Source organism: Hylobates moloch, unplaced genomic scaffold, assembly GCF_009828535.3.
Source record: "Hylobates moloch isolate HMO894 unplaced genomic scaffold, HMol_V3 SCAFFOLD_1, whole genome shotgun sequence".
NCBI lineage: Eukaryota > Metazoa > Chordata > Mammalia > Primates > Hylobatidae > Hylobates > Hylobates moloch.
This window is the reverse complement of record NW_026652276.1, coordinates 113611151-113636001: the sequence shown is the minus strand read 5'-3', so window position 1 is coordinate 113636001 and position 24851 is coordinate 113611151. Positions and strand designations below refer to the sequence as shown.

The window sequence follows — 24851 nt, the reverse complement described above, 5'->3', positions numbered from 1 at the left end:
TGAACTGGAATTTTGAGCAGAACGAATATAACCAAATAAAAGGAAGAGAAACAAAATAATAGCAATATGTATATAATTATACATATGTGAAGAATAGAATGACAAAGAGTAAAGCACAATTATTTCACTTGAATCCATACAAATAATGTCATACTAATAAATAATTATTTACAAATTTCTGAAATTAAAAATCAGACATGTGCCTAAAAGAGACACTGTGCCTAAAAGAGAGCAATAAAGAGGCCGGGTGCGGTGGCTCATGCCTGTAATCTCAGCACTTTGGGAGGCCAAGATGGGCGCATCATCTGAAGTTAGGAGTTCGAGACCAGCCTGGGAAACATGGTGAAACCTTGTCTCTACTAAAAATACAGAAAAATTAGCCAAGCATGGTGGCGGACTGTGATGCCAGCTACTCTGGAGGCTGAGGCAGGAGAATCGCTTGAACCTGGGAGGCCGAGGTTGCAGTGAGCCAAGATTGTACCATTACACTCCAGCCTGGGTGACAGAGCAAGACTCCATCTCCAAAAAAAAAAAAAAAAAAAAAAAGTGAGAGAGCAATAAAGAAAGATATCCAACATGATAAGTCAAACTGCATAACACCAAAGAGAATGAAGAAAATAATTAAAATCCATGAGAGAGAGAATCTACACAGGTGAGAATAAAATCTCCACAGCCCATGGCAGAGCCAGAAAACTGAGAAGGAAATATTAAGAGTGCTGAAAAATTATTGTTCAACCTATAATTGAATACATAGCTAGCATATTTTTTAATAAATAAGGGTAAACTAAATAACCTTCAAAAGTAAAAACACACACACACACACACACACACACACACACAAAGAGAAATTTTATCTACCAACAGGAGCATCTCAAATATACACTTTAAGAAGATGGAAAAGTTGTCTAATATAAAAATTAGGGAATCAAAATTAAATATAAGAAACTCGTGGACACAGGGAACTATGATGGTGGACTTTGAACTAAAGAAACCACCAAGTTCTTGGCAGCATAGTTTTCAAAAGTATTAAGATGAAATAAAAATGTAATAAAATAATATATCAAATCGCCTGCTTCTTGAAAAATTTGATGTCAAAATCTGTTTTTCAAATAATTGTTTTCATAATTTATTAATCATCTATGATCTTTATATCACACATTACGCAAAATTTTGATTATTCTTTTATCAGAACTAATTAACATAAAAGGGCTAACAGAAATTGCCCACAAGCATCTGGACACCCACGATGACTGAGTCATAAGCCCATAACAGGGTTGAGGATGATGAGATGATAAGGTCCACCCAGTACATGACCACAAAGCAACTCACCAGCAACAGAATGGTCTGCGTGGCCCTTTTCTCTAGGGAGGCTTTTGTAGAGAGGTTAGTGCTGGGAAGGTACTGGGGTTGTCTCTGATGTCTGGACAAAAGAATTACCATGTATGCACTTGAGAGAAACATGATTGCTACAAAGACATCTGTAAGTAGTGGCAGCATGAAAAACAAGCTCCTGATGATGTCCCTTATGTAAGAAAGTGAACAGTATTTACTGATACTTAGCACATTGCTATTGGTCACATTAGAAGAGGCCACAGTGGAGGAGGGCAGGTTACTACTGAGAAACAAACTGAGAACGCAAAGAAGTGAAAGATGCAATGTGTGAATTTCTGTTTAATTCTTGCCGACCAGGAGGTGCTGGGGCTAATGGTGACAGCCTGGAGCACACTCCGGAGGCAGGTGGTGCAGATGGAGAGCCCTCATCCCTCTATGCATGTAGAATACCTTACACTTGAAGTCATTCTGAAAATACAGTGACTCCAACAGGTCTGGAGCTCCTAAGAAGCTCACGGTGAGGAGCATCACTAAGTGGACAAGGGCCAGTTGACAGGTGATGAGGTCAGTGGGCTTAGGCCTGCAGTCCAGAGGGAGTGTGAAGATACAGAAGAAAAGGAGGAAGGTGTTGGCTGTGAGTCTAATACCAGCTTGGAAAAAAAGGGCAATTTTTAATAGTACGATAAGTGGAACATGGTCATCTTAATGGTGAAGAGGAATCACATTTTATATATCTGAAAAAAGCAATAGATATCCTATCATCACTATTTATTGCACGGTCAAAATTATTACCAACATTATCATTTTAATTTTACCCATTTATCTTGATTAACCCCAACTATCTCATATAAATTCTTTAAAATGTAGCCTGAACTTTATTTTACAACAAATAAGTTATACATATCTCAAACATCCACACATCCACAATCACACCTATGTAGGGTGCACATTATCTATACTCATATAGTACTTGTGGCTCACTCCTCAGAAAGCATTTCCTTCCTTTCTGAATTTCTCAAATCGCTGAACATTCTCAGGTCTCGAATTTTTTCTTCATAAAAGCTTTTCAACTTCTAAGAATATATGTATTTCAATGCTCAAAGACAAAAAACTGTCCACTAAAAATTTTATCCTCAGAAAAACTATCAATTAAAGATAAATAAAAATAAAGGCATTTCAGATAAACAAAAACGGAGGCGATTTCTTGATAGCAGAAAGATCATTTGAGAAAGAATAAAAATAAGTTTTCAGGCTGAATGCAAGTAATCCCAGATAATTTCAATGCCCCAAAAGACAAAGAGGACTAGTAAATGTAACAAATATTTAAGGCAATATAAGAAATATTTTCTCTCATATTATCTGATTGTCAAAAGCAACTTTGTAATATTGTTTGTAATTGCATCTTCAGTGCAATTTATATAACATAAAGAAATTTAATTTATTTGCCAATAACAGCACAGAGAAGGTGGGTTCAAAAAAAGATATATTGGGCTAAGAAAATCTTTCCAGATAATAACCTGTATCCACAAAGATTTAAAAAAATATGTTAGTAAAACTGAAAGATTAAAATAATACAATGAATAAGAAGTTTAACAAAATAAACCTGTAAATATACAAGTGCTTTTTTCTTATTTCAGCTAATTTAAAACAAATAAAATTATATGAGCAGATAACTATAAAAACATATTGTGTTTGTAACATATGTAGATTTAAACATTAGTACCCAAACTAGGAGGGAAAGAGAGAATAAAGTTGTACAGGAGTAACATTTTCATAAAAAGAACACAGGGTTAAAATGTGATGCTCCAATAAATACATACATACATATACATAGTGTAATTATCAAAGTAATGTAATGAGCAGGTACTATTATGTGTACCTGCTGGTGCCCTAATTGTGGACTTCTCAGCCTCTATAACTGTGAGAACTAAGTTTAGACTCTGTATAAATTGCCTATTCTAAAATATTTTGTTACAGAAATAGGGAAAGCCTAAGACAACATACATGGACATCCATGCCATACATTAAATCACCAGAACTTGTTTATTTTATATCTAAAAGTTTGCACTTTTGATCAACATGTCTTCATTTCTTCCACCCACCACACCCTAGGAACCACTGCGTACTCTCTGTTTCTATGACTTTGACATTTTTGGCTTCATATATGAGTGAAATTAAACAGTATTTGTCATTCTGTGTCTAGCTTATTTCACTTAAGCTAATGTCCTCTAGGTTCATTCATATTGTTGTAAATGGCAGAATTCTCTTTTTTATGGCTGAATAATATTCCATTATATAAATATTCCATAATTTCTTTATCCATTCATCTATTAATGGATACGTAGATTGTTTGCATGTCTCAGTCATTGTAAATAATTCTGCGATGAATATAGAAGTGCAGATGGCTCTTCTAGAGGCTAATTTTATTTTCTTTGGTTATATATCGAAGTGAAATTGCTGGATAATATGGCAATTCTGTTTTAATTATTTGAAAAACTTCACAATGTTTTTTATAATGGTTGTACTAATATTTCTGTATTTTTAAGGGTATGTTATACTCTGTTGGGAGACAGTTTTTATAGGCCTGTCGGTTAATTTTTTTTATGTCTTATATAAGCTTCTGTTTGGACAATCTTTTCAAGGATGTTTTTAAATAACTAACAGCCTTGTGTGAAGTGAGTAGTGTCTCTTTTTAGAGCAGAGGTCAAATACATACATAAATAATTTAATAAAAATTATGTTTTCCCCAGAGGCAAAGGTTGGGAAGGTTTTATTTGAAACACTTTGTTGATTTTTCAGCAAAATTCTCTGTATTTTGGTGAAGTAAGAGAGTAGTCCTTGAATGGAGGAGAGGACAAAAAGGGAACCCCCAAAATACATGATGTGCCAAGAACCCCAAAGTCCAGTGGAAGTCACATCAGACACAAATTCCAGAGAGGTTCTGAATGAAATCCCTGCTAGAAAATTTAGCCATATGAGATGAAGGAGTTCCCCAAATTTAGAGGTATCTCCTAAGCCAAGAAACAAAATGATGGAGGGGGGCAAGGGCTGAATCCTTAAGAGTTTTTCAATTTTAGAGGAACTGGGAAAGCACATAGGGACCCCCTCATCTAACCGGGTGGGGGATATGAGATCCTGATGCAACATCAGGACAGCAATAAAACATTGATTAGTTGGTGGGCAAGGCTCCTTGGCATGGCGGGCTAAGATTGGCTCCCTAGTGGCTGGGAGTGAGGTCTAAGGCTCAAGACAGCCTGTGCTGAGTAGGCAGGAAGGCAACTCATCCGCTTGGGTTTAATAAAAGGAAGGTTTAGAGGTATCTCCCTCAATCTTGGGGAGCAACCCTCGCAGCAGAAAAATTGTGGCCAGAGTCTGTGGCAAAAGGAGCCACTCCTTATACTGGAACTTGAGGCAGTCAGACAGCAGGTACCATATGGCTTGGGGCAGTTGCTGGAGATTTTTCTGAGGTCCAGGGACAAAGAGTCACAGCCCACCATAAAGATAATCTGGTCACAGCTGCCAGTGTGGCTGTAAGGCAGTGAGCCATTCATGAGCTTTTAAAGCCCAACCACATTGGCATAGATGTCCGACTGGAAGCTGAAGGGGTTCAGGTTCTGCATAAAAGTCACCTCAGCTGCAATCCATAAAACAGAGGCCAAAGGCTGCTCCAAGGGCTGGGCCCTGCTTCACTGTCTTCACTGTGGTCAGAAGGGGGTCACTCATCTTTACTGGGAATGCTTTGTGTCAAAAAATGTTATTAGACTTGAGATCTCCTCGGATAATATTCTTGGCATGGGAAGTAGTTCATGCCCTGGGCAGTCTGCGGGGCCATGTCAATTAGCTGGACTATGTAAGATTTATAATATAATATAATATAATATAATATAATATAATATAATATAATATAATTAATATAAAATGTAAAATATAATATGTTTGATATATGTGAGACATTATATAATGATGTCATAATATACTGTGATATAATATATGTATTATGATATCACAATGTATTATGATATATGCCATATGTATGGTATAATACATTGTGATATCATAACATTTTGATATTTTTATATATTTTATATATATTTTTATAAAATAACATAAATTATAATAATATGACATCATATTGAACAAAATTTTATTACATTACATTACATATCATAGTATATTGTGATATTATAACATAAAATTTTGTCATCTTATAAGAAAATTGACTTAAATTTTGTAACAACATTAGCATATAAACTTAATAGAACCTAAGAAAATTATCTGCTCTCATGTAAACGACTGCTCTTTTCATAACTCTGTGAAGGCCAGCTGTGAGTGTGAAAAGGGGTCTGCCATTTACTTTGTGAGACATTGACTTCCAGATCATCACTATTATTAACCAGTGCCCTTGCAAGATAAGAGAATATTTTACTCTAAGAAAGCATTTCCACAGATACCATAATAGGAATTTTGCTCAATTTAGTTAATAAATTATTATAACTTTTTTGGTTATTAATAGTTTATGTCATTATTAAAAATATACTTCTACAGATAACACATTGCACAGGTGTTTTGATTTGTCCTTTAACCTCAGGTCAAATTTAAAAATTTTTATTCATCAAATTTTATTTTAAATAAAAGAGACCTTGTACCTACCATGTGCTGTAATATCTGTACTTTGTTAGAAAGACAAATTCTCAGACAAAACTCATGCCTATTTTGAAATTCTCAGACCCAATTCAAGCCTATTTTTATCAAAATCTAGATTTTAGGTAATGTTTCTAGGTGTTTCCTTTCAATAAAAATCTAAACCAAAACAAATTAAAAATGTATAGGTAATTCCCATGCATAGCAATAATTTTTAATTGGGTACTTTTATGTTTAAGAGAGGGATTGTTTATATGTATGTATTGATCTGTCAATCCAGTACAGTTAAGATTGTACCTTTTTTTTGACAGCATCTCAATCTGTCAGTCAAGGTGGAGTGTAGTGGTGCAATCACAGCTCATCGCAGCCTTGACCTCCCAGACTCGAGCAATCCTCCCAAGGCAGCATCCCAAGTAACCGCACCATCTACAAGTGTGCACCATCGTGCCCAACTAATTTTTTAAAAATTTTTGTAGAGATGAGGTCTCACTATGTTGCCCTAATGAGGTCTTGTTATGTTGCCCAGGCTAGTCTCAAACTCCTGAGCTCTGGCTTCCCAAAGGGATGGAATTACAAATGCAAGTCACTATGCCCGGCCAAGATTGGACCTTTCAATAAGCTCACATCTTACTTTTTAAAAAACCTAATTAAAAGATAAAGTCTGAGTAACAAATGGGTTTACAGTAATGATTATTAACCTGGATACTTCTATTCTTAAAAGAAAAATTGTTTATATGTGCGTATTGATGTTTTAAAAAGTACAGTTAAGATTGAAACTTTCTCTTTTGTTTTTGAGACAGAGTCTCACTCTGTCACCCAAGCTTGTGTATAGCTGCCCAGTCACATCTCACTGAAGCCTCAACCTCCCAGACTCAAGGGATCCTGCTATGTCAGCATCCCAAGTAGCTGGGAATACAGGCATGCACCATCATGGCTCATTTTTTTTTTTTGTATTTTTAGTAGTGATGTGGCCTCACTATATTGCCCAGGCTGCTCTCAAACTCCTAAGCTCAAGTGAGCCTCCTGTCTTGTCATTCCAAAATGGTGGAATCACACAGGCTTACGCCACTGTGCTCAGCCAAGATTTTACCTTCAATTAGCCCACATCTTACCTCAGAAAAAAATAATAAAAAAGAATAAAGTCTGGGTAGAAAATGGATTGGAGTATACATAAAACAAATTTGGCACGTTATTAGTGGTTGTTGAGCCTGGGTAACAGGCGTGTTATACTGTTTTCTTTATTTTGTATATGTTTTAAATTTTCTGTAATGAAACATGTATACAAATACAAAGTTGATCTACAATGTTAGCTCTTAAGACCTTAGTGACTTTGGAGAGCAAAAAGAGAGCAAGTGGGATTGTTTGGGGCAAGATGGCTGAATAGGAACAGCTCTTGTCTGCAGCTCCCAGCGAGACCAACGCAGAAGGCAGTGATTTCTCCATTTCCAACTGAGGTACCCAGTTCATCTCATTGGGACTGGTTAGGCAGTGGGTGCAGCCCATGGAGGGCGAGCAGAAGCAGAGTGGGGCATCACCTCACCCAGGAAGTGCAAGGAGCCAGGGAACTCCCTCCCCCAGCCAAGGGAAGCCGTGAGGGACTGTGCTATCCAGTCCACATACTATGCTTTTCCCACGGTTTTTGCAATCCACAGACCAAGAGATTCCCCTTGTGCCTATACCATCAGGGCTCTAGATTTCAAGCACAAAACTGGGTAACTGTTTGGGCAGACACCGAGCTAGCTGCAGGAATTTTTTTTTGGTACCCCAGTGGCACCTGGAACCCCAGCAAGACAGAACAGTTTACTCCCCTGGAACGGGGGCTGAAGCCAGAGAGCCAAGTGGTCTGATCAAAGGGTCTGACTCCCATGGAGCCCAGCAAGCTAAGAACCACTGGCTTGAAATTCTCACTGCCAGCACAGCAGTCTGAAGTCAACCTGGGATGATCGAGCTTGGTGAGGGAATGAGTGTCTGTTATTACTGAGGCTTGAGTAGTAGGTTTTCCTCTGACAGTGCTAAAGAGGCCAGGAAGTTTGGACTGGGTGGAACTCAACACAGCCAGCAAAGCGGCTGTGGCCAGAGTGCCATTCTAGATTCCTCTTCACTGGGCAGAGCATCTCTAAAAGAAAGGCAGCAGCCCCAGTCAGGGGCTTGTTTTTATTTATTTATTTTGAGATGGAGTCTCGCTCTGTCGCCCAGGCTGGAGTGCAGTGGCATGATCTCGGCTCACTGCAAGCTCCACCTCCCTGGTCCACGCCATTCTCTTGCCTCAGCCTCCAGAGTAGCTGGGACTACAGGCATGTGCCAGCATGCCTGGATAATTTTTGTATTTTTAGTAGAGATGAGATTTCACCGTGTTAGCCAGGATGGTCTCGATCTCCTGACCTCATGATCCGCCCACCTCGGCCTCCCAAAGTGCTGGGATTACAGGCATGAGCCACCGCACCCAGTCCCCAGTCAGGGGCTTACAAATAAAACTCCCATCTCCCTGGGACAGAGCATCTGGGGGAAGGGGTGGCGGTGGGCACAACCTCAGTGGACTTAAATGTTTCTGCCTGCTGGCTGTGAAGAGAGCAGCAGATCCTGACAAGGAGAATTTTCCCAGCACAGCCCTCGAGCTCTGCTAAAGGACAGACTGCCTCCTCAAGTTGGTCCCTGATCCCCATGCCTCCTGACTGGGAGAGACCTCCCAGGAGGGGTAGACAGACACCTCATACGGGAGAGCTCCAGCTGGCATCAGGCCAGTGCCCCTCTGGGATGAAGCTTCCAGAGGAAGGAGCAGGCAGAAATCTTTGCTGTTCTGCAGCCTCCACTGGTGATACCCAGGAAAACAGAGTCTGGAGTGGACCTCCAGCAAACTGTGGCAGACCTACAGAAGAGGGGCCTGTTAGAGGAAAAACTAACAAACAGAAAGCAACAACATCAAAATCAACAAAAAGGACCCCCACCCAAAAACCCCATCCAAAGGTCATCAGCCTCAAAGATCAAAGGTAGCTAAATCCACAAAATGAGGAAAAACTAGCGCAAAAATACTGCAAATTCCAAAAACCAGGATGCCTCTTCTCCTCCAAATGATAGCAACTCCTCTCCAGCAAGGGCACAAAACTGAATGGAGAATGAGTTTGAGAGATTAACAGAAGTAGGCTTCAGAAGGTGGGTAATAACAAAACCCTTCTGAGCTAAAGTACTATATTATAACCCAATGCAAGGAAGCTAACCTTTGATAAAAGATTACAGGAACTGCTAACTAGAATAACCAGTTTAGACAAGAACATAAATGACCAGATGGAGCTGTAAAACACAGCATGAGAACTTTGTGAAGCATACACAAGTATCAATAGCGAAGTTGATCAAGTGGAAGAAAGGATACCAGATATTGAAGATCAACTTACTGAAATAAGGCAGCAAGACAAGATTAGAGAAAAAAGAATGAAAAGGAACAAACAAAGCCTGCAGGAAATATGGGACTATGTGAAAAGACCAAACCTATGATTGATTGGTGTGCCTGAAACTGATGGAGAGAATGGAACCCAGTTGGAAAACACACTTCAGGATGTTATGCAGGAGAACTTCCCCAATCTAGCAAGACAGGCCAACATTCAAATTCAGGAAATACAGAGAACACCACTAAGATAATAATCAGATTCTCCAAGGTTGAAACAAAGGAAAAAAAAGTTAAGGGCAGCCAGAAAGAAAGGTCAGATTACCTACAAAGAGAAGCCTATTAGACTAACAGTGGATCTCCTTGCTGAAACCCTACAAGCCAGAAGAGAGTGGGGACCAATATTCAACATTTTTAAAGAAAAGAATTTTCAACCCAGAATTTCGTATCCAACCAAACTAAGCTTCATTAGCAAAGGAGAAATAAAATCCTTTCCAGACAAGCAAATGCTGAGGGAATTTGTCACCACCAGGCCTGCCTTACAAGAGCTCCTGAAGGAAGCACTAAATATGGAAAGGAAAAACTGGTACCAGCCACTGCAAAAACACACCAAAATATAAAGACCAATGACCCTATGAGGAAATTACAACTAATGTGCGAAATAACCAGCTAGCATCATGATGACAGGATCAAATTCACACATAACAATATTCACCTTAAAGGTAAATGGACTAAATGCCCCCAATTAAAAGACATGGACTGGCAAATTGGATAAAGAATCAAGACCCATCAGTGTGCTGTATTCAGGAGACCCAATTCACATGCAAAGACACACATGGGCTCAAAATAAAGGGATGGAGGAATATTTACCAACCAAATGGAAAGCAAAGCAAAAAAAAAAAAAAAAAAAAGCAGGAGTTGCAATCCTAGTCTCTGGTAAAACAGACTTGAAACCAACAAAGATCAAAAAAGACAAAGAAAGCCATTACATAATGGTAAAGGGATCAATGCAACAAGAAGAGCTAACTATCCTAAATATGTATGCACCCAATACAGCAGCACCCAGATTCATAAAGTAAGTTCTTAGAGACCTATAAAGAGACCTAAACTCCCACACAATAATGGTAGGAAACTTTGACACCCCACTGTCAATATTAGACAGATCAATGAGACAGAAAATTAACAACGATATTCAGGACTTGAACTCAGCTCTGGACCAAGCAGATCAAATAGACATCTACAGAACTCTCCACCCCAAATCAACAGAATATACATTCTTCACAGCACCACACAGCACTTATTCTAAAATCGACCACATAATTGGAAGTAAAACACTCCTCAGCAAATGAAAAAGAATGGAAATCATAACAAACAGTCTCTCAGACCACAGTGCAATCAAATTAGAACTCAGGATTAAGAAACTCACTCAAAACTGCACAACTACATGGAAACTGAACAATCTATTCCTGAACGACTACTGGGTAAATAACAAAATGAAGCAGAAATAAAGAAGTTTTTTGACACCAAAGAGAACAAAGATACAATGTACCAGATACAGCTAAAGCAGTGTTAAGAGGGAAATTTATAGCACTAAATGTTCACATCAGAAAGTGGGGAAGATCTAAAATCGACACCCTAACATCACAATTAGAAGAACTAGAGAAGCAAGAGCAAACAAATTCAAAAGCTAGCAAAAGACAATAAACAACTAAGATCAGAGCAGAACTGAAGGAGGTAGAGACACAAAAAAGCCTTAAAAAATAAATGAATCCAGGAGCTGGTTTTTCGAAAAGATTAACAAAATAGATAGACTGCTAGCTAGACTAATAAAAAGGAAAAGAGAGAATAATCAAATAGACACAATAAAAAATGATTAAGGGGATATCACCACTGATCCCACAGAAATACAAACTACCATCAGAGAATACTATAAATACCTTTATGCAAATAAACTAGAAAATCTAAAAGAAATGGATAAATTCCTGGACACATACACCCTCCTGAGACTAAACCAGAAAGAAGTTGAATCCCTAAATAGACCAATAACAAGTTCCGAAATTGAGGGAGTAATTAATAGCCTACCAACCAAAAAAAGCCCAGGCAGCACCAGATGGATTCACAGTCGAATTCTACCAGAGGTACAAAGAGGAGCTGGTACCATTCCTTCTGAAGCTATTGCAAACAACAGAAAAAGAAAGAATCCTCCCTAACTCATTTTATAAGGCCAGCATCATCCTGATTCCAAAACCTGGCAGAGACGCAACAAAAAAAGAAAATTTCAGGCCAATATCCGTGATGAACATCAATGCGAAAATCCTCAATAAATTACTGCCAGATTGAATCCAGCAGTACATCAAAAAGCTCATCCACTACAATCAAGTCGGCTTCATCCCTGAGATGCAAGGCTGGTTCAACATATGCAAATAAATAAATGTAATCCATCACATAAACAGAACCAATGACAAAAACCACCTGATTATCTCAATAAATGCAGAAAAGGCCTTCAATAAAATTCAACTTCCCTTCATGCTAAAAACTCTCAATAAACCAGGTATTGAGGGAGCGTACTTCAAAATGAGAGCTAGTTATGGCAAACCCATAGCCAATATCATACTGAATGAGCAAAAGTTGGAAGCATTCCCTTTGAAAACCAGCACAAGACAAGGATGCCCTCTCTCACCACTCCTATTCAACATAGTATTGGAAGTTCTGGCCAGGGCAATTGGGCAAGAGAAAGAAATAAAGCATATTCAAATAGGAAGAGAGGAAGTCAGATTGTCTGTTTGCAGATGACATGATTGTATATTTAGAAAACCTTATTGTCTCAGCCCAAAAATTTGTTAAGCTGATAACCAACTTCAACAAAGTCTCAGGATATAAAATCAATGTGCAGAAATTACAAGCATTCCTATACACCAATAATAGACAAGCAGAGGACCAAATAATGAATGAAATCCCATTCACAATTGCTACAAAGAGAATAAAATACTTAGGAATACAACTTACAAGGGACATGAAGGACCTCTTCAAGGAGAACTACAAACAACTGCTCAAGGAAATAAGAGAGGACATAAACAAATGGAAAAAATAAATTATATGCTCATGGATAGGAAGAATCAATATTGTGAAAATGGCCATACTGCCCAAAGTAATTTATAGACTCAATGCTATTCCCATCAAGCTACCATTGACTTTCTTTGCAAAATTAGAAAAAACTACTTTAAATTTCATATGGAACCAATAAAGAGCCCATGTAGCCAAGACAATTGTAAGCAAACAGAACAAAGCTGGAGGCATCATGCTACCTGACATCAAACTATACTACAAGGCTACAGTAACCAAAACAGCATGGTACTGGTACCAAAACAGATATGTAGACCAATGGAACAAAACAGAGGCCTCAGAAATACCACACATCTACAGCCATCTGATCTTCTACAAATCTGACAAAACAAGCAATGGGGAAAGGAATCCCTATTTAATAAATGGTGCTGGGAAAACTGGCTAGTCATATGCAGAAAACAGAAACTGGACCCCTTCCTTACACCTTACACAAAAATTAACTCCTTGTGGGGGTGGTCCTTGTGGCTTTCCTGATATTAGGGAGGGAGATTGTTCCTGGCTGACACATGACATTGGAACAAGGTGGTCATAGTTCTACCTTCAATATACCAATAAAATAACCAGCTTGCAAAAAAAAAAAAATTAACTCAAGATTGATTAAAGACTTAAATTAAAACCTAAAACCCCTAAAACCATAAAAACCCTAGAAGAAAACCTAGGCAATACCATTCAGGACATAGGCATGGGCAAGGACTTCATGTCTAAAGCACCAAAAGCAATGGCAACAAAAGCCAAAATTGACAAATGGGATTTAATTAAACTAAAGAGCTTCTGCATAGCAAAAGAAACTACCATCAGAGTGAACAGGCAACCTACAGAATGGGAGAAAATTTTTGTAACCTACTCATCCGACAAAGGGCTAACATCCAGAATCAGCAATGAACTCAAACAAATTTACAAGAAAAAAACAAACAACCCCATCAACAAGTGGGCAAAGGATATGAACAGACACTTCTCAAAAGAAGATATTTATGCAGTCAAAAAACACATGAAAAAATGCTCATCATCACTGGCCATCAGAGAAATGCAAATCAAAACCACAGTGAGATACCATCTCACACCAGTTAGAATGGCCATCATTAAAAAGTCAGGAAACAACAGGTGCTGGAGAGGATGTGGAGAAATAGGAACACTTTTACACTGTTGGTGGGACTGTAAAGTAGTTCAGCCATTGTGGAAGTCAGTGGGGCGATTCCTCAGGGATCTAGAACTAGAAATACCATTTGACCCAGCCATCCCATTACCAGGTATATACCCAAACGATTATAAATCATGCTGCTATAAAGACACATGCACATGTATGTTTATTGCGGCACTATTCACAATAGCAAAGACTTGGAACCAAGCCAAATGTCCAACAATGATAGACTGGATTAAGAAAACGTGGCACGTATATACCATGGAATACTGTACAGCCATACAAAATGATGAGTTCACGTCCTTTGTAGGGACATGGATGAAGCTGGAAACCATCATTCTCAGCAAACTATCGCAAGGACAAGAAACCAAACACCGCATGTTCTCACTCATAGGTGGGAATTGAACAATGATAACACATGGACACAGGAAGGGGAACATCATACACCAGGGACTGTTGTGGGGTGGGGGGAGGGGGGAGGGATAGCATTAGGAGATATACCTAATGCTAAATGATGAGTTAATGGGTGCAGCACACCAACATGGCACATGTATACATATGTAACAAACCTGCACATTGTGCACATGTACCCTAAAACTTAAAGTATAAAAAAAGAAAACACGTAAAACCATAAAAACTCTTGAAGAAAACCTAGGCAATACCATTCAGGACATAGGCATGGGCAAAGACTTCATGTCTAAAACACCAAAAGCAATTGCAACAAAAGCCAAAATAGACAAATGGAATCTAATTAAACTAAAGAGCTTCTGCATAGCAAAAGAAACTATCATCAGAGTGAACAGGCAACCTACAGAATGGGAGAAAAATTTTGCAATCTATCCATCTGACAACAGGCTCATATCCAGAATCTACAAGAAACTTAAACAAATTTACCAGAAAAAGCTAAACAACCCCATCAAAAAGTGAGTGAAGGATATGAACAAATACTTCCCCAAAGAAGACATTTATGTGGCCAACAAACATATGAAAAAAGCTCATTATCACTGGTCATTAGAGAAATGTGCAAACCAACACCACAATGAGATACCATATCACGCCAGTTAGAATGGTGATCATTAAAAAGTCTGGAAACAATGGATGCTGGCTAGGATGCGGAGAAATAGGAACACTTTTACACTGATGGTGGGAGTGTAAATTAGTTCAACCATTGTGGAAGACAATGTGGCAATTCCGCAAGTACCTAGAACCAGAAATACCATTTGACCCAGCAATCCCATGATTGGGTATATACCCATAGGATTATAAATCATTCTACTATAAAGACACATGTACATGTATGTTTAGTGCAACACTGTTTGCAATAGCAATGACTTGGAACCAACCCAAATGCCCATCAATGGTAGATTGGATAAAGAAAATGTGGCACATATATACCATGGAATACTATGCAGCCATAAAAAAGAATGAGTTCCTGCCCTTTGCAGGGACATGGATGAAGCTGGAAACCATCATTCTCAGCAAACTAACACAGGAACAGAAAACCAAACACCACATGTTCTCACTCATAAGTGGGAGTTGAACAATGGGAACATATGGACACAGGGTGGGGAACATCACATACCAGGGCCTGTTGGGGAGTGGGGTGAAAGGGGAGGGAAAGCATTAGGACAAATACCTAATGCATGTGGGGCTTAAAACCTAGATGATGGGTTGATAGGTGCAACAAACCACCATAGCACATGCACACTGTGTAACTAGCCTGCATCTCCTGCACATGTATCCCAGAACTCAAAGTAAAATAAAATAAAAAATGTTGTAAAATGATGCCTACAACGGACACAGAATTATAAAATTTTTCAAAAATTACCTTCAAATCACAAAGGATTTTGCTCACACAAAGATAATATGGATTTCTCAATAAATACATTATAAAATTAAGTGTATTTTTATGACTTCTCACCTGAACAGGATAAAGCATCCTTTGACACCAGCCAAGAAACAAGAAAAAAATTAAACAAATTTAAAAGCATGTCATTCTCACGGATAGGAATAATCAATATCATTAAAATGGCCATACTGCCCAAAGCAACTTATAGATTCAATGCTATTCCCATTAAAGCACCATTAACATTCTTCACAGAACTAGACAAAAACTATTTTTAAATACATGTGGGAATAAAGTAGATCCCAAATTGGCAAAGTAATCCTAAGCAAAAAGAACAAAGCTGCAGCCATCATGGTACCCAACTTCAAAGTGTAATACAGAGCTACAATTACCAAAAGGGCATGTTACTAGTACAAGAACACATAGACCAAGGGAATAGAATAGAAAACCCAGAAATAAGACTGCACACCTACAGCTATCTGATCTTCAGCAAACTGGATAAAACCATGCAATGAGGAAAAGATTACCTATTCAATAAATGGTGCTGGGATAATTGGCTAGCCATATGCAGAAGATTGAAACTGGGCACCTTCCTTACACGATATACAAAAATTTACTCAAGATGAATTGAAGACTTAAATATAAAACCCCCAAACTATAAAAACTTTGGAAGACAACCTAAGCAATATCATTCAGGAGCTAGGCACAGGCAAAAATTTCATGACAAAGATGCCAGAAGCAATTGTAACAAAAGCAAAAAATAACAAATGGCATCAAATTAAACTAAAATGCTTCTGCACAGCAAAAGAAACTATCAACAGAGTAGACAGTCTACAGAATGAGAGAAAAGTTTTGCAAATTATGCATCTGACAAAGGTCTAATATCCAACATCTATAAGTAGCTTAAACAAGTTTATAAGAAAAAGAAACCCTATTAAAAAGTGGGCAAAGGAGGTGAACAGACACTTCTGAAAAGAAGACATACAGATGGCCAATAATCATGTGAAAAAAGCTCAACATCACTGATGATTGGAGAAATACAAATGAAAACGACAATGAGATACCATCTCACACCAGTCAGAATGTCTGCTGTTAAAAAGTAAAAAAATAATAGATGCTGTTGAGATTGTAGAGAAAAAGAAATGCTTATACACTGTTGGTGGGAGTGAAAATTAGTTCAACCAGGTGGAAGAGAGTGTGGCGATTCCTCAAAGACCTGAAGATAAAAGTACCATTCAACTCAGCAATCTCATTACTGAGTATATGCCCAAAGGAATATAAATCATTGTATTGTAAAGACACATGCGAACACGTTACTGCTGCACTATTCATAATAGCAAAGACATGGAATCAACCTAAATGCCCATCAATGATAGACTGGATAAAGAAAATGTGGTACATATGCACCATGGAATACTATGCAGCCATAAAAAAGAATGAGATCATGTCCTTTGTAGGGACATGAATGGAGTTGGAGGCCATTATCCTTAATAAACTAATGCAGGAACAGAAAACCAAATACAGCATGTTCTCACTTTTAAGTGGGAGCTACGTTGTGAGAACACACAGACACACAGAGGAGAACAACACACACCAGGGCCTATCAGAGGGTGGCAGTTGGAAGGAAGAAGAGGATCAGGAGAATTAATGAATGGGTACTAGGCTTAATACTTGGGTGATGAAATAATCAGCATGAACAAATCCCCATGACACATTTACCTATGTAACATACCTGCACATATACCTCTGAAATTAAAAGTTAAAATATATATATATACAAGGCAAGACATGAACAAAATTGGGGCCTGTAGTCCCCAACTGGACACCTAACTTTTTTCTGGCATGTGAAAGTTGTATTAGTCCTTGAGGCACAGATGACTTTTCTCCTGGCCTCCTTGCTTGCTTTCCCCACATGTTCAGGAACTAAGATCTGGGCTGGTCCTGTGTCTCTAAGAAGCCAGGCACCTCACTATGAGAATGAGGAGGAATGGGGTTTGAGGAAAGAGAGGAGAAGGTGAGCTGTGAGAGAAGGGAAAACAGGACAACCAGGCACCTGGGGCCACTTGGTGGCGGTGTGGGCAGGAATGGCTGCTGCCTAGGCAAGGTGGTCCGGGGTGCCAGGAGTCATTGCTATTCCCAATCTCCATCTAAGAGCACCAGGGCAAATCTGAAGTCATTCCTAAACTGGGTGCTCAAGAAACTGAAGAAGCAGCAGCTTCAGCTTGGAGTGGCATGAGAGTAGGCGCATTGCCCACCACCTGATGCCCACAGTTTTGTCTGCAGCCTGGGCCAGGGTGCCCACCAAAACAAGGTTGGTGCAGCTGCCCTCGTACTTCTCTTACCTTCTTCTATTGTGCAAAATGTTCAGGTGGCTGCATCTCAGGCAGAGGGGTCAGAGATGTCTACAAGAAGCCCTGCTTGTGTTCTTGGCATGGAGGAGAAAGAAAGGTGGCCAGCTGGTTTGGATTTTAGGGGGTAAAAACCTATAAGACCCTGTCTCTTCAGGGGATTTTCATTGAAGTCTTAACTGGTCTCCACTCACCTGAGCCTCTGAAAACAGAAGAAATTGGCTCTTTTAGATTTTCCCAGCCATAGTGGTCAGGACCCTTGTGTGTGTGGCTCTCTGGAAGCCATTCTACTTCAGGAGTATTCAATCCAGGTGTAGTTAGGGCCTCCCAGCAGAGTTGCTGAGATGTCTGGGCAGATCTTTTTATTGAAACTGGCCTATCTAGCCTTCAGTGTTGCAGGCCATGTCTGTTGCTTTCAGAAGGCCCCTGCAAGCCTCAGTGTTGCTGGGCCCAGGCCCTGACTCCCTCTTTTTTTGTGTCCCATCTTTCACCTCAGCACATGATCCAGAGCACTGACTCTGCCCTTCCTTCCCTTTCCCAGGAGAGGACCCACACCCACTCCACTCTATCAGGGCATGTCTGGACCATATGTGTGTCTCTTTGTTGTTAAAAAAGAGAAAATTATTTCATTGGCTTTTTCTTTTAACTTCATAGAACTGATTTATTATTAAAATGTTCACTTTATGGGTAGATATGCATGGAAATTTATATAAAAATGCTAATGATGTGAGATTAACATTCTTACACTTTGTTTGATGACTATGGAGTTGCCATTTTACCTTTCCCTATTTTTATCTTTATGTTTATATGTTCAATGGAAAAACATCCAGTGAAGGCTCCTCAGTATGATAGACAAAAGGTTGTGCAGTCAATCATTGACAGATGCACAGTGAAGTGACTTCCAGTTCCCATTTGGAGCTAGAATTAAAAACTCCTGATGGTAAATTCACATGATGAGGAGTTATAGGATGCTATCATTTTCTACACATCCATCTGCCTTCACAGTTGCTGTTGAACTTGCCAAGGGAAAAAGTGGGAATATGTTTTCTGAAGACCTACTCTTCTCCATTTTCTAGTTTGTGCTTTGTTCAGATTGCTTAGAAGCTGATGATCACAGAGAAGAGGTCATATTTGTCATGAGAAAGCTTTCCTGCACCAGGATTCAGTAAAGGCATTTACCACCAGGGCCCTTGGTGCCTCCAGAGGCAGGATGGGGCTCAAAACCCATCACTGAGGCCAGGAAGTGAGGACAAAAGTTGAGGGCTGCCCATAGGAAAGAGAAAAATGCTCCCTTTGGGTTTCCAAGTAGTTACTGCTTATTCTTGCATCAGTCTTGCTCCTGACCACGATGTGTTCCTTGTTCATTCTCCTTGGTATCCCGCTGATTGTGCATCTAGGAAAAAGAAGACTGGATGGGGGGTGGTGCAAAGAACAACTGCATCCTTCTAGAGCTGATGCCCTGGTGAGTTCTGAAGCACACTGAGCAGAGCCTGAAATCTACTCTCCCTAGTGGGTATGTTGTGAAAAAAATCCCCATCTACTCCCATGGGAATGGCAGCAGGTTCAAGATGCTGAGGAAGGGACTCAGAGCCAGTGAATGAGATATGGAGTTTTACTGGGGGCTTACATAGAGTAGAGGGAGTCTAGTGTCAGTGGGCTGAGCAGGAGAACCACACCCACTTGCAAAATGCATGCAGTTTGTATAGCATTTTTATTTAGCACCTTCACCTGAACAACCTTCACTAGGCAACCTTCATTTAACAACGTGAAGGGCTTCAATATCCTGTATGGCCTGCATTCCATGGCCCAGGATGGGACACGCCAGAGGCTCAGAGGTTCCTTATAGATAAACAATGAATCTCCAGGTTGATCGCTCCTAGATTCCTTAGCTAAGAACTCTGAATACTCATTCAGGAGCATTTTCCATACAGGGTCAGTCTCCAGGCATGCCCAAGTCAAGCTACCACTGTCAACTGCATCTGCCATAAAGGGTGGTTCAGGGAAGTGGAGACTCTTTCTACTGAGAATCTAGATTCATAAGTTTGTGCCTCTTTCTACATCTTTGGATTGATAGGAGCTTATCCAAAAGGCTTGAAGTTTGTACACATTGCTGGTGTGGTTTTTCAAGTGAATGAGATTGCTCTTTAGTTGGTGGGTTTTGTTACTAAAACAGGTGCGACTGAGTGTGTGAAGGCTCCTTCTCCAGGTTACCATTGGACCATGACATTCTGGGGCTCCTTGTTCCAGCCCAACTATTTTCCAAGATGGAACATGTCATGCTGAACCAGACACTCAAATTGTGGCATAGGGTGACCAGCCTGAAGCCGCCCTTTAAAGGGCAGAACCGCCAGGTCTGTGTCTTATTTTCCTTTTCATTCTGCCATATTCCTTGGTATGGAGGCCAGAAACAAGTCTGAGTATCTGAGAGCTCTATTCCTAGAGTTGGTACTATTGATACAAGTGTCAAGGTAGGTTGAGAGATCTCTCTTCCTGCCACAGCCTGAATGAGCAGAAGGATTGTGACCCTTAGTGCTTGGCAAACCATAAGATGTGTGGGGTAGAGAAAGAGCTGGTACAAATGACAAGTTGCAGGTCAAATAATTGGAGGCAGAAAAGAGGATGAGAGCTGCTTGGGACAGTACACACACTGCCTGGGTGCAGCAGAACAGTCAGGCCAGTTCTCTGATTTGGGCCTTGTGCCATGGAATGAACAGGCCCATTTCTGCTCTGGCCTGGTGCTGAACTCTTTGGTTCTGGAACCAAATGTGAATTCCGGACTCTGGAATGCCAGTTGGGTTTCACAGGCCGGTAGAGTGAGGAGGCCCAGGTGGGCCCACAAGAGTGATTGTGGATGGGCTTACCATACATGACTGGTGGCTTCTACCCCAACACTCACAAGGAAAAGGGATCTTCTCCCAGTTTCAGACAAGCCCAGGAAGGTCAGAGGCCTATGGAGGCCAGAGAACAAAGAAGGTAATGCCTCAGCCCAATGCCTTTGCCCCACGTGGCTTATGGTTTTGGAGACTCAATTTGCTGATCAGGAAAATGAACTGACTGGCTGCTCACTCCACTCTCACCAGGCCACTGCACTGTGCCCATAATGCAGCTTGAGGTACGGCCTGTGCTTTGAAAGCCTGGGGAGTCTCTGGGATAAGTTCAGGACCCTGAGAGGGTTCTACCCCCAAGGATCCCTCATGCCTACCCCTCTGTGCCCACTTGACAGCTCAGCATTTCTTCTGGATGTCACCCTCATTGTCTGCTCTGGCCAAGAGCATGTCTCCCCAGGAGAGCTGGGGGCCCAGGTGGGCTGAAGCCCAGGTGGGCTGTCCAGCCTCCCTCCAGTGCACAGCCTCAGGCAGCTGCTACCCAGGTTCCCTCCTGGAATGTGATCCCAGGGGATCACAGCAGCACATTTTTTCCTAACCTATTTACTAATCAGTCACTTAATGTTCCAAGATGGATGTGGGCCCTGACACTTTTGATATCCTTTCCCTAGCAAGGCTGCTTTGGGGTTGCCACCTTGATTCCTCTGTTTAAAAAAAAAAGCTAGTGGGTGAGATAGGACCCAGGGGCCACGGACAGGACAGGGCACCCTCTAAGGCCCCTGTAGGCAGGAGGGCTCAGTGGAGTTCCAGCACCCTCTTCAAGGATGGTGCCCGTAGCCCCTCCCTGGACCTCCAAGAAGGGTCAACTCCCTCTGCAACCTGCACCCACTAGTCTCTTGGAGGTGAGCATCCATCCGTCTTTGTGCACATGGCTCTCTGCTTTATATCCACTGGATAGTCTCCTTGGCAGAAACACCCAGGGAATCCTGGTGAGCCTGTGCCGGATGTTCTGTAAGTACCAAGGTCAGTAAGAGGGGCTTGAAAACTCAAGAATATAATTAATATTATTTTCTGCACTTTATTATCTCAGGGTTACTTTCCCTCCAAAATGTGTAAAAACAAATAATTGAGATCTCTATCCTTTACATTCTTTTAATTAAGTCATCATACAAACCTTTCATTTTCTTGAAATTTATTTTTATGCCATTCATTAAATTTTTGTTTTCTTCATTCAAATTGTTACCTGTTTTAGAGACAAAATTTTTAACATTATATGCTTCATAAATCCCAATAGGAAACAACATTTTATTTATGTAATTACTAATGTAATTAAAAAGCATATTAAAGAAGTAAATAATTGAAGTAAATTTAGTTTATATTATATGAATTATTTTACATTTTATCCTTGATCTTAAAAAAATTTTAACTAGGTATGCAATTCAAAATTGACAGATATTTTAACTCAGAACTTTAAACATAATATCTATTGATTTGTGAATTCTATAAAGTTGTCAAAATGCGGATTAAAAATCTCTTGTTGCTTTGTAGTTAATTAACATTTTATATTTCAATGATTCTAAATCACTTCATTTTGGTGTTAAGCTTTTTAGGTATTATGATGTTTTTAGATATTTGTTGTACTTTCCTTGGTTGATATTTTATTAGTTCTTTAAAATGTTTAAGCATGCCATATTTTCTCTATTTTGTTCAAAAAATAATTAGACAAGGCCAGGCACGGTGGCTCACATTTGTAATCCCAGCACTTTGGGAGGCCAAAGCAGGAGGATCACCTGATGTCAGGAATTCAAGACCAGCCTGGCCAACATGGTTAAACCTCATCTCTACTAAAAATACAAAAATTAGCTGAGTGTGGTGGCGGGCAAGTAGTCCCAGCTACTTGGGAGGCTGAGGCAGGAGAATCACTTGAACCCGGGAGGTGGAGGTTGCAGTGAGCTGAGATTGTGCCACCGCACTCCAGCCTGGATGACAGAGTGAGACTCCAACTCAAAAACAAAACAAAACAAAAACCATACAACAACAACAACAACAACAAACCATTAGACATAGCACTCTTATTTCATTTTTAACTTACTCTGACTTGTATATTTTCCACTCATTTTTCTCCTTGTCCTGGCATCTAAGTATTTCTTTTAGCTCTTTCCGTTTTTTTTTTTCTTTTTTTTTCTTTTTAGATGGAGTCTCGTTCTGTCGCCCAGGCTGGAGTGCAGTGGCGCAATCTCAGCTCACTGCAACCTCTGCCTCCCAGGTTCAAGCAATTCTCCTGCTTCAGCTTCCCGAGTAGCTGGGATTACAGGCACGTGCCACCATGCCCGGCTAAGTTTTTGTATTTGTAGTAGAGATGGGGTTTCACCGTGTTAGCCAGGATGGTCTTGATCTCCTGACCTCATGATCCTCCCACCTCGGCCTCCCAAAGTGCTGGGATTACAGGCGTGAACCACCGTGCCTGGCCTTTTGAGCTCATTCTTATACTTTAGCTTATATTTTTTACTTTGCTTATATCCCTTATATTTATCTAAATAACTACGTATATATTTTTTCTTTTTTTCTTTTTGTATTTTTGTAGAAATGAGGTTATGCTATGTTGACCAGGCTAGCCTAAAACTCCTGGCCTCAAGTGATTCTCCCGTCTCGGTCTCCCAAAGTGCTGGGATTACAGGCATGTGCCACCATGCCTAGCTTACATATTTTTGGTACATCTGCTTTGGAATTCCTTGAAGTCTAGTTGTACAAGTGTTTTATGATGTTATTTCTGAACAAAATTAATTGTGTCCTTTAGTTTGCATATTTTAAAAAATTACATTGTGTGATTATACTTGGCAAGTCTGAACTTAAAAGATTTTCAGTATTTTGGGTTGAGATTTTTTTCCCTCAAAAAAAATTATCTGGAATTTTTATTTTCTTCTCTACATGCATCGGGAAAACATTTAAATTAACATTAAATTTTTCTCTACAAAAACTCTGGGTCAATTCAAACCCCAACATATTAATACAGCTGGCCTTCCTTCCTAAATCAGCCAAGGCACAGACTGACTAGCTTCACTATTTATCTCCCTTTGACTGCAGGCTGCATGTTCTATCTCATTTTTCTTAGATTTGCAGAACTTTGAGGCTTTTGGCTTTAGCTGGGCTGGTCAGGTTCATCTCCCTTACTTTGATTCTAGTGTGGCACCACATCTACCCCTGAGAGCTGTAAAAACCCAGGAAATGATGCTCCTATTATTATCAACCTATTGTAGGAAGCCTCATGCTGCCAGATGTACTGTCTCATCCTCCCTTTTTTCTGCTGCCTGTGCTTCTTCATTTATTTTATTTTATGCTTTTGAGGTGGAGTCACTCTGTCACCCAGGCTGGAGTGCATTGGTGCTATCTTGGCTCACTGCAACCTCTGCCTCCCAGGTTTAAGCGATTCTTCTGCCTCAGCCTCCCAAGTAGCTGGGATTACAGGCACCCACCACTGTGACCAGCTAATTTTTTTTTTTGTATTTTTAGTACAGAGGTGGTTTTACCATGTTGGCCAGGCTGGTTTCAAACTCCTGACCTCAAGTAATCTGCCCACCTCAGCCTCCCAAAGTGCTGGGATTACAGGCATGAGCCACCATGCCCAGTCTCCTTATTTTTACTTTAGCATTTAGAACTAATCTCTGCAGTTAAGTACGTGTTACATCGTCCAGCTGTTATGGTGTTTTTTCAAGAGAACTATTTTTAAACATGTAACTTTTCAGATTATTTCCAGAATCCCAGATAGCCACATTTACCTTTGGAGGAATTGATTATCAGAATAATCAACACAATTATCTTTAGAAAAATCATATGTCCCCAGGGAAAGTTCTAAATTTTTGGAGTATGTATTGTGTGACATTTTTAGTAGAATGCAATTATGACAATGTTACCATATGTTTCAAATATAAAATACTTTCTGTTATGTATAATACAAGGATTTTATGTGATCATGCCTTTTGCTGGGGAGAATGCACCTGTGTCTTGTTAAAATTGTTGATAATAATATTTTAATTGTTAATAAGAAAAGTAATAATACCAAATCTTGTCATTCTCAACAGTACTACTCTTTTTAATGTTAGTTTCCACTTTTATCATATGCAATAGAAACATTTTTAGAAGCGTTTTCTTCTAGGTAAATGAATTATCTTTATTATGTATTATTAATTTTTTAAAACCATTAAGTAAGGAATATAAGTAT

At 39.7% G+C, this 24851-nt stretch overlaps 1 pseudogene; it reads right to left on the bottom strand.

The window, feature by feature from the left end:
* Nucleotides 1-1133: 1133 nt before the first annotated feature.
* On the bottom strand, nt 1134-1860 carry LOC116810547 (vomeronasal type-1 receptor 94-like; annotated as a pseudogene).
* Between the last annotated feature and the right edge of the window lie 22991 nt (nt 1861-24851).